The 13,882-nt window shown below is 38.5% G+C and overlaps 1 long non-coding RNA gene across 1 annotated transcript; it reads left to right on the top strand.

Annotated features, from left to right (window-relative positions):
* Positions 1-1,015: 1,015 nt before the first annotated feature.
* On the top strand, positions 1,016-4,411 carry LOC120290218. Its single transcript, XR_005548065.1, has 2 exons — positions 1,016-2,747; positions 2,844-4,411. It is a non-coding gene; the product is annotated as an uncharacterized LOC120290218 (long non-coding RNA).
* Positions 4,412-13,882: the final 9,471 nt, after the last annotated feature.

The following is a 13,882-nucleotide window of genomic DNA, read 5'->3' as shown; positions in this document are numbered from 1 at the left end:
TTTGATTAAGACAGAGAAGATTTACTTATTACTGGAGTCTTTCAGTTATTTTAGTCACTGTAAGGATAATGCCAGCCTTATTTTGGCTGGACAGTTGGCATTCGGTGCGCTATCTTAATGGTAATTTCACTCGAAGTTATAGGTTGATCGCAGATGGCTGAGGTTATTACCTTCTTGGGAAATTGCTTCAGTCGGATATGAGATGGGTCTATTGTCTTTTCTTTGTTAACCGGTTGCTATCGCCTTGATTCCCATGTGATGTATATAAGATTTTTACCTGATGGAGATGTTTCACAAAACTTGCCTTACTCATTTCTCCCAATCTTCTGATGTCGTTGAGGGTGGAGATGGTCCTTTTAATAGTGTACACCAGACATCATGAAGGTGATCTTCAAGAATGTCGATACCTCATCCAGCTATACTGAGTAATGTTTCTTCCTTGTCTATACGGTTTCCTGCCGGCCATTGTATCATTGGCTCTCTGGGAAATCCTCACCAAGCATGGTTATTGTTAATCCTATTAGATGTGGAAGTATTGACTTGTGCACAGCTTCTGGAACTATTGACAATCTCTACTATGGCTGAGCACTTCAATTTGTTCATTATAGTAACCTGGTTCTTTTATATAATGAGAGTTTTGTTTTCAGTTTGGTACCTACCTTGATTATGTAGGCATATCAAATTTGCTATCCCTAATTCTGTTCAAGAGGCAATTTTCTAACTATTTGTTAGCAGTACTTATTTTCCTTCTCATTAATGCTTACCTTGCAAGGCCACAGCATTTGCGCTGTCAGCAATCAAGAGAGGTGGTAAAATTGAGAACTAGCCAAGATGCCAGTCACAATTATAGATCTTCATGGAACTTCGTCTGGAGTTTATATGCTATCGTATAAATTGAACTTAGGATTTTCGCTTTGTGCTGATAGGGTATGTAGTCAATGTTTAAACTGGTGGTGTACCTTGTCTTCCTGGTCTTTCTTTTTTTTTTTTTTTTTTTGAGGGGGGTTCAGAAGTATCTAGATAGATTGCAAATTCAGCTTGAGTGCCCTGTTTTTTCGGGTTGAAGAGCCCGGTCGAGGCAACCGTATTGAAGAGAACATTTGCAACATAGAACCCTGGGGAAATCTCATCCTTCGTTGAGGTTTCAATATGATGGATCCACTGTAATTTGCTGGTAAAATGTGGCCTTGACAGAGAAGATGGAGGGAACTCGTACTCTGACTAAAGTTGCAATCTGTAATCGGGATGTTCAGTCATCAATCTTTTTTCTTTCCATGGCTCTCTTTCCTCTTGGCTCTGTCTGATTGTCCATCTTGGTCCTTTGATTCCATCCAGATTAGCTCCTACTCCTACTCCTCCTTTTCCTTTACTGTTGGCCCTTCTTCATATAGCAATTTCTTGCTCTGTTATTTATCATTTATCTTGTGAATGGTTGTATACTCTATGTTGTTTTTTTCTTTTACTGTAAGCACTATCAACTAAATGAGAGGTGAAGATTGAGATTTTCTTTTTGTAGAAATTAAGGTTGTAGTCTGTTTAATTTGATTTAACTGTCCTTCTGCTTTTGGGTGTGGTTAGTCAAATATCTTTATTCTTAGACAAAAGGAGAAAGATTTTTTTTATGTTGATCAATGAAAACACGGGAGTATAATCATATCACGTGTTATTTTTGTTAAGGAACAACTAGATTTAGCTTTGAGGATGTTTGTTTTCGGCTTGTGAGTTAGATTTGTCAAAATTCCATTACTAGGGACAAAAATTAGCCCACCTAGACCAATACTCAAGAAGTCCCCAGTTCAATTTGTCTTCCTTGTTTTCATACTTGTGTGGGGGAAAATGGTTCATTAATCGATTGAAAGAGATCTGATAATTGAAAACAAATGTTGTGACAGGTGATGGAGTGGTGGTTTTTTCAATGTCTGACGTGCCTTTGGGATTTGGAATTTCACAAAGGTCGACACAGGATTGTAGGAAGTTGGATCCAAATGGGCTTGTCGTGCTTCATCAGGCAGATATTGGGGAATACTTGAGGATGGAGGATGAACTTTGAATGTGGGTTTGCTTATACATTGGGCTGTTTTGCTACTGTTTGTCAGATTTATGTAAGAGTTTTGCAACGGCATTGAATGACAATGATCTTGAGATATAGAAGAGATGAATTATGCAATAATTCATTTTTTTCCCTTTCCAACCTCATGGAGTGGCTATTTCGTTGGTTTTGCACCATGTTGATTTCTGTGATATGCTTCAAAGAAACATATTGTTCCAATCCTGTGGAGTGACTGTAAGGTTTCAGAGATATTATTGTGATATGCTGAGATGTGCAAGTCTGGTAGATCTTTTTTATCATGTCGCTATGCCATGGAGTTAGCCAACTCCTTTTTTCAGCTTTTTAAGTTGAATATCACACTTTTAGGCTGTTCAAACTTTTCAGCTATTGATGGAGCTTTTGCTTGTGCATGTTCAACATGATACTGTTAAGGTTTGTACTTTCAAATATATTACTCCACAGTTCTTTAAAAGGAAAGTTTAGCAGTTTTAAGGTTGCACTGCAGTGCGGTTCATGGTTGTTCTAAAAGTGGACATATGGAAACCTGACTCAGTGGAATTCATTGAGTATGTTGTGCTTTACAAACCTAGTCATCTGCTTCTTTTGTTGATGTCTAAGAAAAGGGTGATGTAGTCTGGTCAGACCAAGTGGTGCAGGAAAAATTACAATCATACAGCTACTGGCTCGCTTTTACAAGGTATACTAATAAATATTTAGCATTCCCATCTCCTTTTTTAACGCTGAATCATTACATCATCCTTGAAAAATTATTTACTTGTTTTAATTTATGCAGCAGACTGAAGGTCACATACTGTCGCCGGAGAGGATGTACGAACTTTCAATAAAAGTGAATGGGCCCAGGCTGTTTCCATTGTAAATCAAGTATTTTCTTCAATTCATCATCTCAAATTTAGGATTTAAGCACCATATGAATCAATTGGGGGATTACTTAGCTACCATCTTCAATCCATAGTCTCCATTGTAATTTCATTATCATCTGCAGTGACTGTCATCTGACATTTAGAATCAGGAGTAAGAAATTAAGCTGGTAACAATTGACATTTAGAGCAGCATTTCTTCATCAGGTGCCCCCTGGTGTTGTCATACTTAAGTGATACTGAATTATTTCAACTGGATCTTCTCAGCGTTCTGTAAATGTCAGTTTTGTCTTGGCATGATTAGAAGGGACAACTGAGAGACATTTCTGGGTATATGTTCATTGTCAGGTAGGACTCCTGTCTTTGCATATTATTGCTACATCTGAGTGGACTGTGAGTGTGTGTGTGTGTAAAACAGCTTAACTCTAGTAGGTTTTTGAAATCTTGAAGTTCTTGTTGGAAAGAGATCTGTCTCTTCTGGGGATTGGTGCTGTATTTTATGTATTTTTGCTTGTATTATGTGCTGTTCCATTGATTTTTATGATATATAGCCATATATGCTATACTTCTTCACTCTTTGCAGTACTTCTTGCACTTGATTTAGAATTAGCTCCTGATTTTATATGGTTCGGTAACCTGTTCTTTTTCCTGTTGTCCGTTGGCAAAAGTATTGCTTATGTCCTTCTTGATGATAATGTTTCCAAGGACGATGTGATAAAGGCAGCCAAAGTGGCGAATGCTCACGGGTTTGTAATTTCTCTTCCACGGGTCTGTCCTAGTTGTCTAAATGCATCCTCATGTTTTGCTTTACTGGTCTACCATTCCTATATTGTCTGCTAAATGCTTTTTTCGTTGAAATGGTTATGACACGTCAGCTGGTGAGCAAGGAGGCCTTCTAAGTGGAGGCGAGAGGCTGGTGAAATAGAAAATTTGGTTGTGGATTCGTGTATCTGAATACTCGTGTTGATTGATTAATCGATGCATCAAATATTCATTGAGAGAGAGAGAGAGACTCTTTTTTTACCTGCAGAGAATTGCCATCACCAGAGCCCTACTAAAGAATGCGCTAATACTAATATTGACGAGATAGATCTCTTTTGCTTCTCTTTGGCTCATTGTTGGTGCAGGCAACAAGTGCCTTAAATGCAGTTAGTGAGCGCCTTGTCCAGGATGCTCTAGACCATCTGATAGGGGGTGGACAATATTGGTGATTGCTCATAGATTCGGTACAGTTCAGAATGCCCGCCAAATTGCACTTTGTTCATATGGGAGGATTGCAGAACTAGGGACTCACTTTGAGTCATTGGCTAGGAAGGGTCAATATACTGGCCTTAATTGGCACTCAGAGGCTGGCTTTTGAATGACCCTGTAGTGGCTTATAATGATGGATGTCTTATACTCATCCTTTGAAAGGTGCGCCAGTCGCAAGATGATACCTTTTCTAGGCCATTTGGCAACTATCAAGTGTAAGCTTTGCATGCAACTCCATCGAATCCCTTTCTCCCCTCCTGCAGACGAGAAAAAAAGTGATGACAGTTCTCGTTTGAAGGAGATACCGCGTGAGAGGATCAGCCTTCCTACTCTGTTTCATCGCACGCTGCAATTGGTGATCATGGATAGTTTTTGGTGTCATCATATTGCATGTACCTCTCTCTTAAGACTGTCAGATTTAGCCTTCCCCAGTATCTGACTCAATTTTACTTGATCACTATGAAAGATTGAAGGATGTTTTAAAAGTCTTTAGCCATACAAGACGTGGTTGATAAAAAGGAACGAGCGGTTCATGGCACGTTCATGTCCACAAATCTCGATATGGGCCTAAATGTTCAAGTGATTGCCGAAAAGGCCCAAGCAAATCTTTGTCGATTGTCGAATGACAAATGACAGCATGGAAATAAGATAACAAATATTAAGGATGATATCTCCGCCATTACATGACAGTCTTTAATGAGTAATTATAAATTTTTAATTATCAAAGAGACTAATTTATATCTTCTATAAATCATCTTCTGTTTCTATGCTGTCATTTACATGTTGGAAGATTTCATGTGACTTCAACTTTGTTGTGCTTTCAGTCTTCTTGTTTCACCTACAACTCTATTCATACTTGCCTACATAGGTCTATTATATTGTGGTTGTATTTAATTTTAGCTAATATATACTCGGTTAATCCTTACTGAAGCAATAGATCCACGTAACTTGTGGGCAGTGGGCTAGCTTATAAGAAGAAAAAGTTAAGAATTATTTTAACGCGAGTGCATGTAAAATAGAATCCCTTAAGCTTCATTTTTCTTAACCAAAAGACAATACATATTTCAAAGAAGGCAAAAATTAAAGCAATAATAAAACTTAGTATTCTAAATATATTGAATTGAGTGGGTAAAAAATAGTGAGGTGGTGACGTGGCATGCTTGGGAATTTAACTTGAATTTTCTTATTCTTGTGGAGCAATCGAGATTAAAAACTACATATTCACTCTCTGTGTTTTTTATTACAAGGTTACATTTACATATTTAAACTTGAAGTTTATTGTTAATAAATCAATCGTACATCGATAATTCATTTTAAAGATTATAATTTACAATATTCATAAACTTGTCATCATTAATATTACTGACAACTAATGAATCGTTCATTTATTTTGCTGATATGACCATACTAGGTTCTTGATTCAATTGCTATTCTCGTTGTAATATTCAAAATTTGTGGATTTACATAAGATAAAATTCATTGACAGATTATTTCATGAATATTGTTAGTACACCTATGGGTACATGCAACACCAATTGTTCACTAAGGGCGCATTTGGCAACAATTCTTCCCGGAACCGATTCGACAAGAAATTATTATTTTGATTACGTTCTCGAACCGATTCGAGTAAAAACGTGTTTGGTAATCGTATAAAATTTTTGATTACGGAATAGAATTGCGTTTGATAACGTGTCCATTGATTCTGTTCCAAATTATTTTTTTATTTTTAAATAATTTTTTCTACTTTTTTTCTTCTTTTTTTGACCTTTTTCCTTTTTTCCTTTTCTTTTTCATTTTTTCTTTTCATTTTTTCCTTTTTCTCCTATTTTTCTTTTCTTCTTGTGGCCGGTCGCCGGACCGGCGACCGGCTCGGGATGAGGGCCGGCGACCTCACCGGGCGTCGCCGCCCTCGGCGGCCCCTCGTCGGCCAAGCGTCGCCGGCGGCCTCGCCAGTGCCGCGGCGACGCCCCGCCTCGCCGAGGCTCGGCCTCGCCGGATCTGGCGAGGCCGAGCGTCGCGGTGGACAGCGGGCCTCGCCGGGCCGGGCGAGGCTCGCCGGGGTTGGGCGAGGCCCGCCCGGCCACCGGTCGAGCTAGGCGAGCCCGGCCGGTGGCTAGGCGGGCCTCGCCTAGCCCCGGCGAGCCTCGGCCTCGCCTAGCCCCGCGAGCCTCGGCCTCGCCGAGATCCGGGCGAGGCCTCGCCTCGCCGGTGGACGGGGCGGGCCTCGCCGGCCGGGCGAGGCCCGCTTGGCCACCGGTCGAGCTAGGCGAGCTCGGCCGGTGGCGGGCGGGCCTCGCCCGGCCCGGCGAGGCTCGCCAATGGCTGGGCGAGCCTGCGGCGAGCTCGCCGACCTCGCCAGTGGGCCGGGCGAGCCTCCGGCGAGCTCGCCGGTCCGGCGGACGGCGAGCCTCCGGCGAGATCGCCGGACCTCGCCCTGGCCAAGCGAGCCTCCGGCGAGCTCGCCGGACCGGCGGCCGGCGACCGGCGACCGCGGCCGGCGACGGCGGGGTGGCGGCGGCGGCGGACGCGCGGCGGCGGTGGGCAACGGTCGCGTGATGGCGGAAGGAAAGAAGAAGAGTTTTATCGTGTTGATTCTTTTTTTGATTCTCGGACGTAGAATCAAATTTTTTTGATTCTCAAATCTACTCCAAAACCGATTCTAGGGAACAAAATTTTTACCAAACGCGATTCTCGTCCCAAACGATTACGGGAACAAAAAATCAGAAATAATCACCGTTTGGAGTGTTGCCAAACAAAAGTAGGGCCTAAGTGATTTTTTTCTCCTCATTTCTTTGACAAATCAATTTGTCTAAATGTGTAATTGAGAATTCATGACATGATCTGTACTATTGATCATTAGACCTCCAGTCTTAAATATCTACTAGGTATTTAAATGGGGATACTAATATGATATATTATAGGTATTTAAACAATCTAATTTTTTTGAATGCGGACTCCTTGAAATTAGTACATCAAAGAAATTTAAAAAATTTCATTCACTCAGTGTATTTCGTGCATGGTGTGGATCTCGTTCTAGTAGTAAATAAAATTTGTAAAAAAGAAAAAAAAAGGAAAAGGGATGTATTGGTGGCTAGATAAGTGACATGTGTCGACTACTTAGAACTCTGCTTTACACAGTATAGTGAAGATGAAGCCTTTGAGGATGAAGCCTTTTGGGCTAGAGCCCAGAATAACTAGCATTTTCAGATATTCCATGCTCCATTACCAAAGTAGGTGAGACCTCTTCTCCAGGGAAAAGTAGCAATAATATTATGAAAAAAAAGAAGACAAAGCTTAATGCCATATACGCCCAAAAGTATTCCATGATGTCTTGTCGTAAATTCTTTGGATTCTAGATCCTCCATCTATCAGATTTTTTCTTATTAAATTGAAATATGAAGTTTTTCATTCCAATTCAAACATAAAAAACAATGATTGCTCGACGTGAGTTTTACGTATTCTATCCTTTTTGTCCTTTAATCTAGTGAATTGCATATATAAAGATCTTGTCATTCTCATTCAAGCACGGAATGTTATCACCAAGTTATCCTAATATTCATTAGGGAATAGATACTACATTCCCAATGTCTAGTACTTTATTCCTATAGCAACGTGAATTCCCATCGTTTTTATAATGAAAGTTGAGCATAAACCCTACGCTAGAGAAGCAAAGTGTTCTATATTAGCTTTAAACCATATTCCCCCCGCAACCAATTCTCTCTCTTTCAGTGCCTCTCCACAATCCAAGAATACTCTATCTTTGCCCAATAAGGCTTAGCTACAACTAATAATGAGTAATATGGGGAACAAATTCATATCCTTCGATAGGGGGCCCTAAATAAATCAATTAAAATTAGGGTTTGTGATATATTAAGGTGGAAAATTATTATGTGGAAGCTCACTTTAATGGAAAAATTATCTTTATGTTTAATTGAATTTTGGTTGTATGGTAGTGGTGTGCAAGTGCTTAAGTCCCACATGTATCAGCTTTAAGTGGGGAAAATTACACAATCAATCCTAGACCTATCATACAGATGTTTGTTCAATTCAAAACTTTTTCAATTTTACTAATTTAGTTTTAAATATCTGCATGAAATTTCAATAGAATACTTTCAATTAATTTTAGCTAGAAATTACCAATAAGACGGTTCAGTCATTGTTGACCATCCTACGTGACATATTGCCACATCAGTAATTTCCAGCAAAAATTAACAAAAAAAAATTATATTAAATTTCACACAAAGATTTAAGACTAAAATTTAAAAAAAAAATGACTGAATTAATGTCCATACAATATATTTATGATTGACTTGACAATTCCTCCATTCTGAGTGCTTGGGAATCCATAAAGGAAGCAGAAAAATGCATAAGGGAAACTCCATTCATATAACTTACATGAATTGAATACCTCATGTAGTTTAAATCTCACCAGAATATCACAATTTGCAACCTAAATGTTTCGTGAATCAACAGCATATTAAGGCGGTGCTCATGTAGCAGTGTTCGTCGTTGCTTATACTTTTCTTATGGGTAAGTATGTTGCAAGTATCTAAATTTTCACTTGAGACCTAAATTACTATTGAATTGAAATGTCTGAATCCTAATATATGTTTTTCCCCCTATTCTTCACCTAGCCGCTGCTTGACTCCACAACTACTGCCGATTGCGCCTAGCGTCGGTGTTGTCGCCGCAATCCACAGTATTTGCTTTCACTATTGGGGTATCATATGTTTAAAATGAAGACTTTGTAGTAAAAGTTTGACTTTTGTCTCCAAACTTGTGCACTTTTTACCGAACAACGCCTTAAACTTCCATTTTGTCTGCTACTTTTCTAATCAAGTCTCTCTTGATCGTCTAATTTTGAGGTGACCTGTCTTTTGGAGCCATAAAAAAATCTTACATGGCCTCTAGTGCAGCATAAGGACCAAGAAATCTCATCACTCAATATCCCATTATATAGACTTCTTTTTTGGGTTTTTAAGTCCAACATATTAGCCAGTCAACGTCGGCAAAAAAAATTTCGACGTCTAACCTTCTTATCGGGTGTCGGGTCTGAGGGACATGTTAACTAAAATAAATTGGATTAGAAGTCGGAGATATACGATTAGAAAAGTTATGCATGTTCAATTAGGACATGATTAGACAAATTAAATACATTCAAGAACTTGATTAGAAAATAAATGCGCGAGTTCAGGGGCCAAAAATTGACTTTAAAAGATGGACACGTTAGCTCATACAATTGTAATTTTTCAGATACATTCTTTTTTTTTTTTTTTAATTCTTTCCCGTTCTTCCTTCTTATTTCTCCTCTAGCTCATTTACAATGCTGCCACCTACGATGGTTGTCATCTGTCGCTCATCAACAAGCCTCCGGTTGTCGTTGCCATGAGTGTGTGCCTCCCTCCTTTGATTTGACTCTCTCTCTCTCTCTCTCTCTCTCTCTCGCATGCACACATGCATGTGCATGCATGCATAGAAACACAGATAGAGTTGTAATATAAGGTCACCACCTTCGGAGATCCTCGACAGGAAACCCCTCTTCTTCTTCTTTTCAGAGAGAGAGAGAGAAAGAGAGGGGATATTTCTTGGACTCGTGCTTGTAAGTGTGTGTTAGTTCTTTTGAAAGTGGGACTATATTTTGGTGAAGATGTGTAACTAGGTGATGCCTTTGAATATCGATCAGTCACTTGGTTTTGTTGATGTATCAGCCATAAATGGTAAAATTAACATGTAAACATTCCTTCCAACTTCAAACAATACTAATCCCGTCTTTTCACATCGATATTCCACACACAGACTGTGTAAAAAGTCATAGTTACTAGGAGAGGTATCCTTAGCACACTAGTACATAAAGCCCCCCTAAACATGTTCGAAAGTTGAAATCAGCGTTAAGCACGAACCCAACAGGAATTCTTTCGTGACTGCGATGGATCATTGCTTTTTTCCCTATATGAGAAAAGAAGAGGCCAGTATGGAAAGGCATATGCTCTAAAAGGATGATTCTGAGTATCTTGCTTAGTTAATTATCGGACTTCAAGTTTGGCTTTTCTAAGGGACAATCACATGGGCTTGTACTCGCCCTCCTTTTTTCTTTTAGGTGTAGATAGGGTTTGTACTCGCTCGTGGGTGAGAGAGAGAATTCCAGTCCATGTGGATCCCATGCTTTCAGTGATGTGAAACAGTGATGAAATTGAAAGAGAAAAAAGGGACATTTCTTCGAAAAGGTGGTGGCGCGAGATTGTGGCTAAGGCAAAAAAAAAAAAAAAAAAATTGTTCCCTTGGACATTTTGTGACTTCGTTCCAATGAAGAGAATGACTACAACAACTCGTTTTTATTCCCAAAAACGATAGGAAAAAGAAGGAAGAAGGATGATGTGGCATGTCTTGGAACCTCGCAGTAGAATCTTTCCATCTATCTGAGGTGGGAAATGATTTGATTGTGCCCCCTCATCCTGGTAAGTTTTCTAGATTATTTATTCGTTCCGTAAGGGTCAGTACATAAGATGCCAGACGGTGTTCCAACAAAAAGGAATGGCTTGATGGAGATAAATCAAAGGAGTTCATGTTACACGACATCATCATTATGCTTTCTCTGGTGTTTGCGGAGGTTAGCGTTCTGGGAACGACAACAAAATCAAGATTATGATTCCTTGGTTTGGGAACGTTTTGAAAAGGGACACTTTATTTTCGGAATACAGGTTTCCATTTATTAATACCCTTTGTGATCACTTTTACAGCCAAACAACTTTTTTGAGCTAGTGTATTCTAGTCTTGATAGGTACAGCTACGTATATCGTCAATGATCTCCTCCTATACATATATAATATGTGAAATGATGAGCTATTGCACGACAAATTAGACCGCATCAAATAATATTTACAAACTAAAATGTCGAGTCAATAAGAATGGCATTCATGTGAAGTTACATGTTTTGTAAAATAAGAATGCAATCATCTAATCGTGCAAGTTCAACAAATTATCTGTCAATGAATAAGTGAAGTGGCAAAGGGGTTAATAGTCTACCCAAGACTCAATTTATGACTATATTGTAGAAAATTATTAACATAAACAACTAATCAATCAAGAAAAATCGGATCCATATATGACTATAAAACACCGAGATCAATAAATACAGGCGGAATAAAGCATACCTATTTGAGCCATCATAGATCACTCTAATAATCAGAGATTTATTGAAATGTCAAATCTTTTTCTCTATAGCATATTTCAGTATAGCAATTTTCAATGGAATTCAAGCAACTGATAGATATAACTTACTCTTTTATAAGCTAGAAAGGGGACCTAACAAACCCTAATCAATATGTGTCAACTGGGCTCTTCCCCATTACGAGCTTTAGTTAAACACAATTGCCTACACTTTGCTACTCAACTAGGTCCGTTATTAATAGATACTAATACCAAATTCAATAAGATCATTCTAGGGTTTAACAAATATTGAAATATTCATTAATCCAATTATTTAAAATAGAAAATTCATTAATTAATGTAAGCCCATATTATAGAAAATTTCCAACATATATATGATTAGATGGAATTTGTGTTTAACATTTGAACTCACTTAGACCTCTAGAGCTGGCACATGCCATTACAGCAAAAAAAATGCATTAGATTCCTTTAAGCATTGGTGTCTTGATGATCAAGATTTGTCTCTTAATTTAGTCATTAATCATCATCTATGAATTTATGCACCCTCTCATTCTTCACGCCATATAAGTACATTTCTTATAAAATCAGCTAAAAAGAAACTTCATTGACTTTCCTATGGGATATTTTTGGACCAACCAACATAAAAGAGAACATTAGATAGAAATTCTGAGGTGGTCCAACATATAAAAGGATCAAGAAGAATCTGGAAGAAGGTGACAAATTAAAATGGTCGTCTTTATAAAGCACACAGCACACAAAAACCAAGCACAGAGATCCTTGTCAAGGCAAGAGGCAATGCTGGCTTTAAGAGGGTCAGTGAGAGCATGAGGAGGACCATGTGTCACGAGGATGATGAAGCAAAGTTGTAGCAAGTAGGCGACCATCTTGCTGGATAAAGAGAGAGTGCATTCACTAAAGCCATACACTCGCACACATCACCTTTTGCCCTTGTTTTTATTTTCCTTCTACTGATTGGATAGGATAGATTCTAACCAAAATAAAGATGACAAAGCGTCAATTGATAAAATATACTCCTCACAATATACTCCGATAGCTTAAGTTTTTTAATTGTACATGGTATTTCACTCAAAACTTCGCAATGATATTGGAGTCAGAGGACTCGAGTTCAATTCCTCCCGCCTATCTTTCTTCCATTTATGAGTTGTTGTTTTATTGTGCACCAGTGAACTTCAATTTTAATTTTCAACCACTCATATCATATTCACACGGTTAGGATCTTCATCAGCTAATTACACTTCACTTAAGGTGGAGCCTTGAGCTGTATAATAGATCTCGATTGTACTTTAATGGGTTAAGTGTTTTCAGAGTAAGCAATTGTACATTCAAATTCAGTACTAATAGTACAAAAATAAGGTCAAAAAACCCCCTAAATTTTCGGTGTAGTGCACATCTGTCCCTCAACTTTCGGAGAGGTTTATTTTTCCATTTGCGCATGTGCTCTAACATGACTTTTCAAGGATAAAACTGTAACTCTTCTTATATTTTAGTTGAGAACTGGTAAAAGCACATTTTGTGCCCACCTTTTTAAAATGTGTAGGATGATTAATATGGTCAATGGTTTGGCAGGATATATAGTTTGTAATTCTCTTCACTTTCGTTTTTTTTCTCTTGTTTAGGTAAGTGGCATCTTCAACATGTCGGCAATCAATTTCAATTGGCATCTTTCTTTTTAATACGCGTGCAAAGGTCCTAATAGTCGACCGGGAACAAAGTAAACTAATTAGGGTTCTTCTAGGGTATTGTTACTAGGCAGCCATAAAAAATAAATAAAGAAAAACCATGGGTTGTTCTCCAGTTTCCATTGGAATAAGATATATATTAGAGAACATCATGCACCCTCAACCCTTAAAGATTCTACTTTCTTTTTCTTATTATTTAACAAAAGGTGGCATTCAGACAGCGGTTTCGTAGACAAAAGACTAACATTCGCAGTAACTAGAAACGTGTCCCTATTCTTCGCTTACCCGATCAATGTGAAAGGAAAATGCTGGATAGAAGAAACTTTTCAGTTGAAGATTGCTACAAAAACCAATGAAAAGGAACATTATTATATTATATATAGAGTGTAAAGTAGTCAACAGTTAGGCAAAACATGCATTTGGGGCGGCCAGACATTGGTGCATAAATAACTAATATTCTGTAATGCAAAAGAAGCTTGGCATTAACCAAGATTTGAGAATCTCTTTCAACTTGGTCCACCCCCACATGCCAAACTGTGTTACATGATCTTTCCGGGCAACCATTCACAGTTTCGTGGAAAAGGAGACACTGCCTTTCCTACTCCTAACCCTCTTCATGCAATGAGAATCCCCTCACTTTCCAGTTAGGGCATAAAATTCCAGCGTTATATTCAATAGTTCGCCTTTATTATATAGTCATATAAATTGAAAAGTAACTATAGTGTGTTATTCCTCTTTTAATAACGCTAGTTTGCTAGCTGGCTAGTTCCTTGCCAGGGCATAAAGATTTGTGTTTGCAAAACGATGTGCTAAATTCTTATGGAGTGTCTGCAGGT

Source organism: Eucalyptus grandis, chromosome 2 (genome assembly GCF_016545825.1).
Source record: "Eucalyptus grandis isolate ANBG69807.140 chromosome 2, ASM1654582v1, whole genome shotgun sequence".
Lineage (NCBI taxonomy): Eukaryota > Viridiplantae > Streptophyta > Magnoliopsida > Myrtales > Myrtaceae > Eucalyptus > Eucalyptus grandis.
This window is presented reverse-complemented; position numbering and strand designations above follow the sequence as displayed.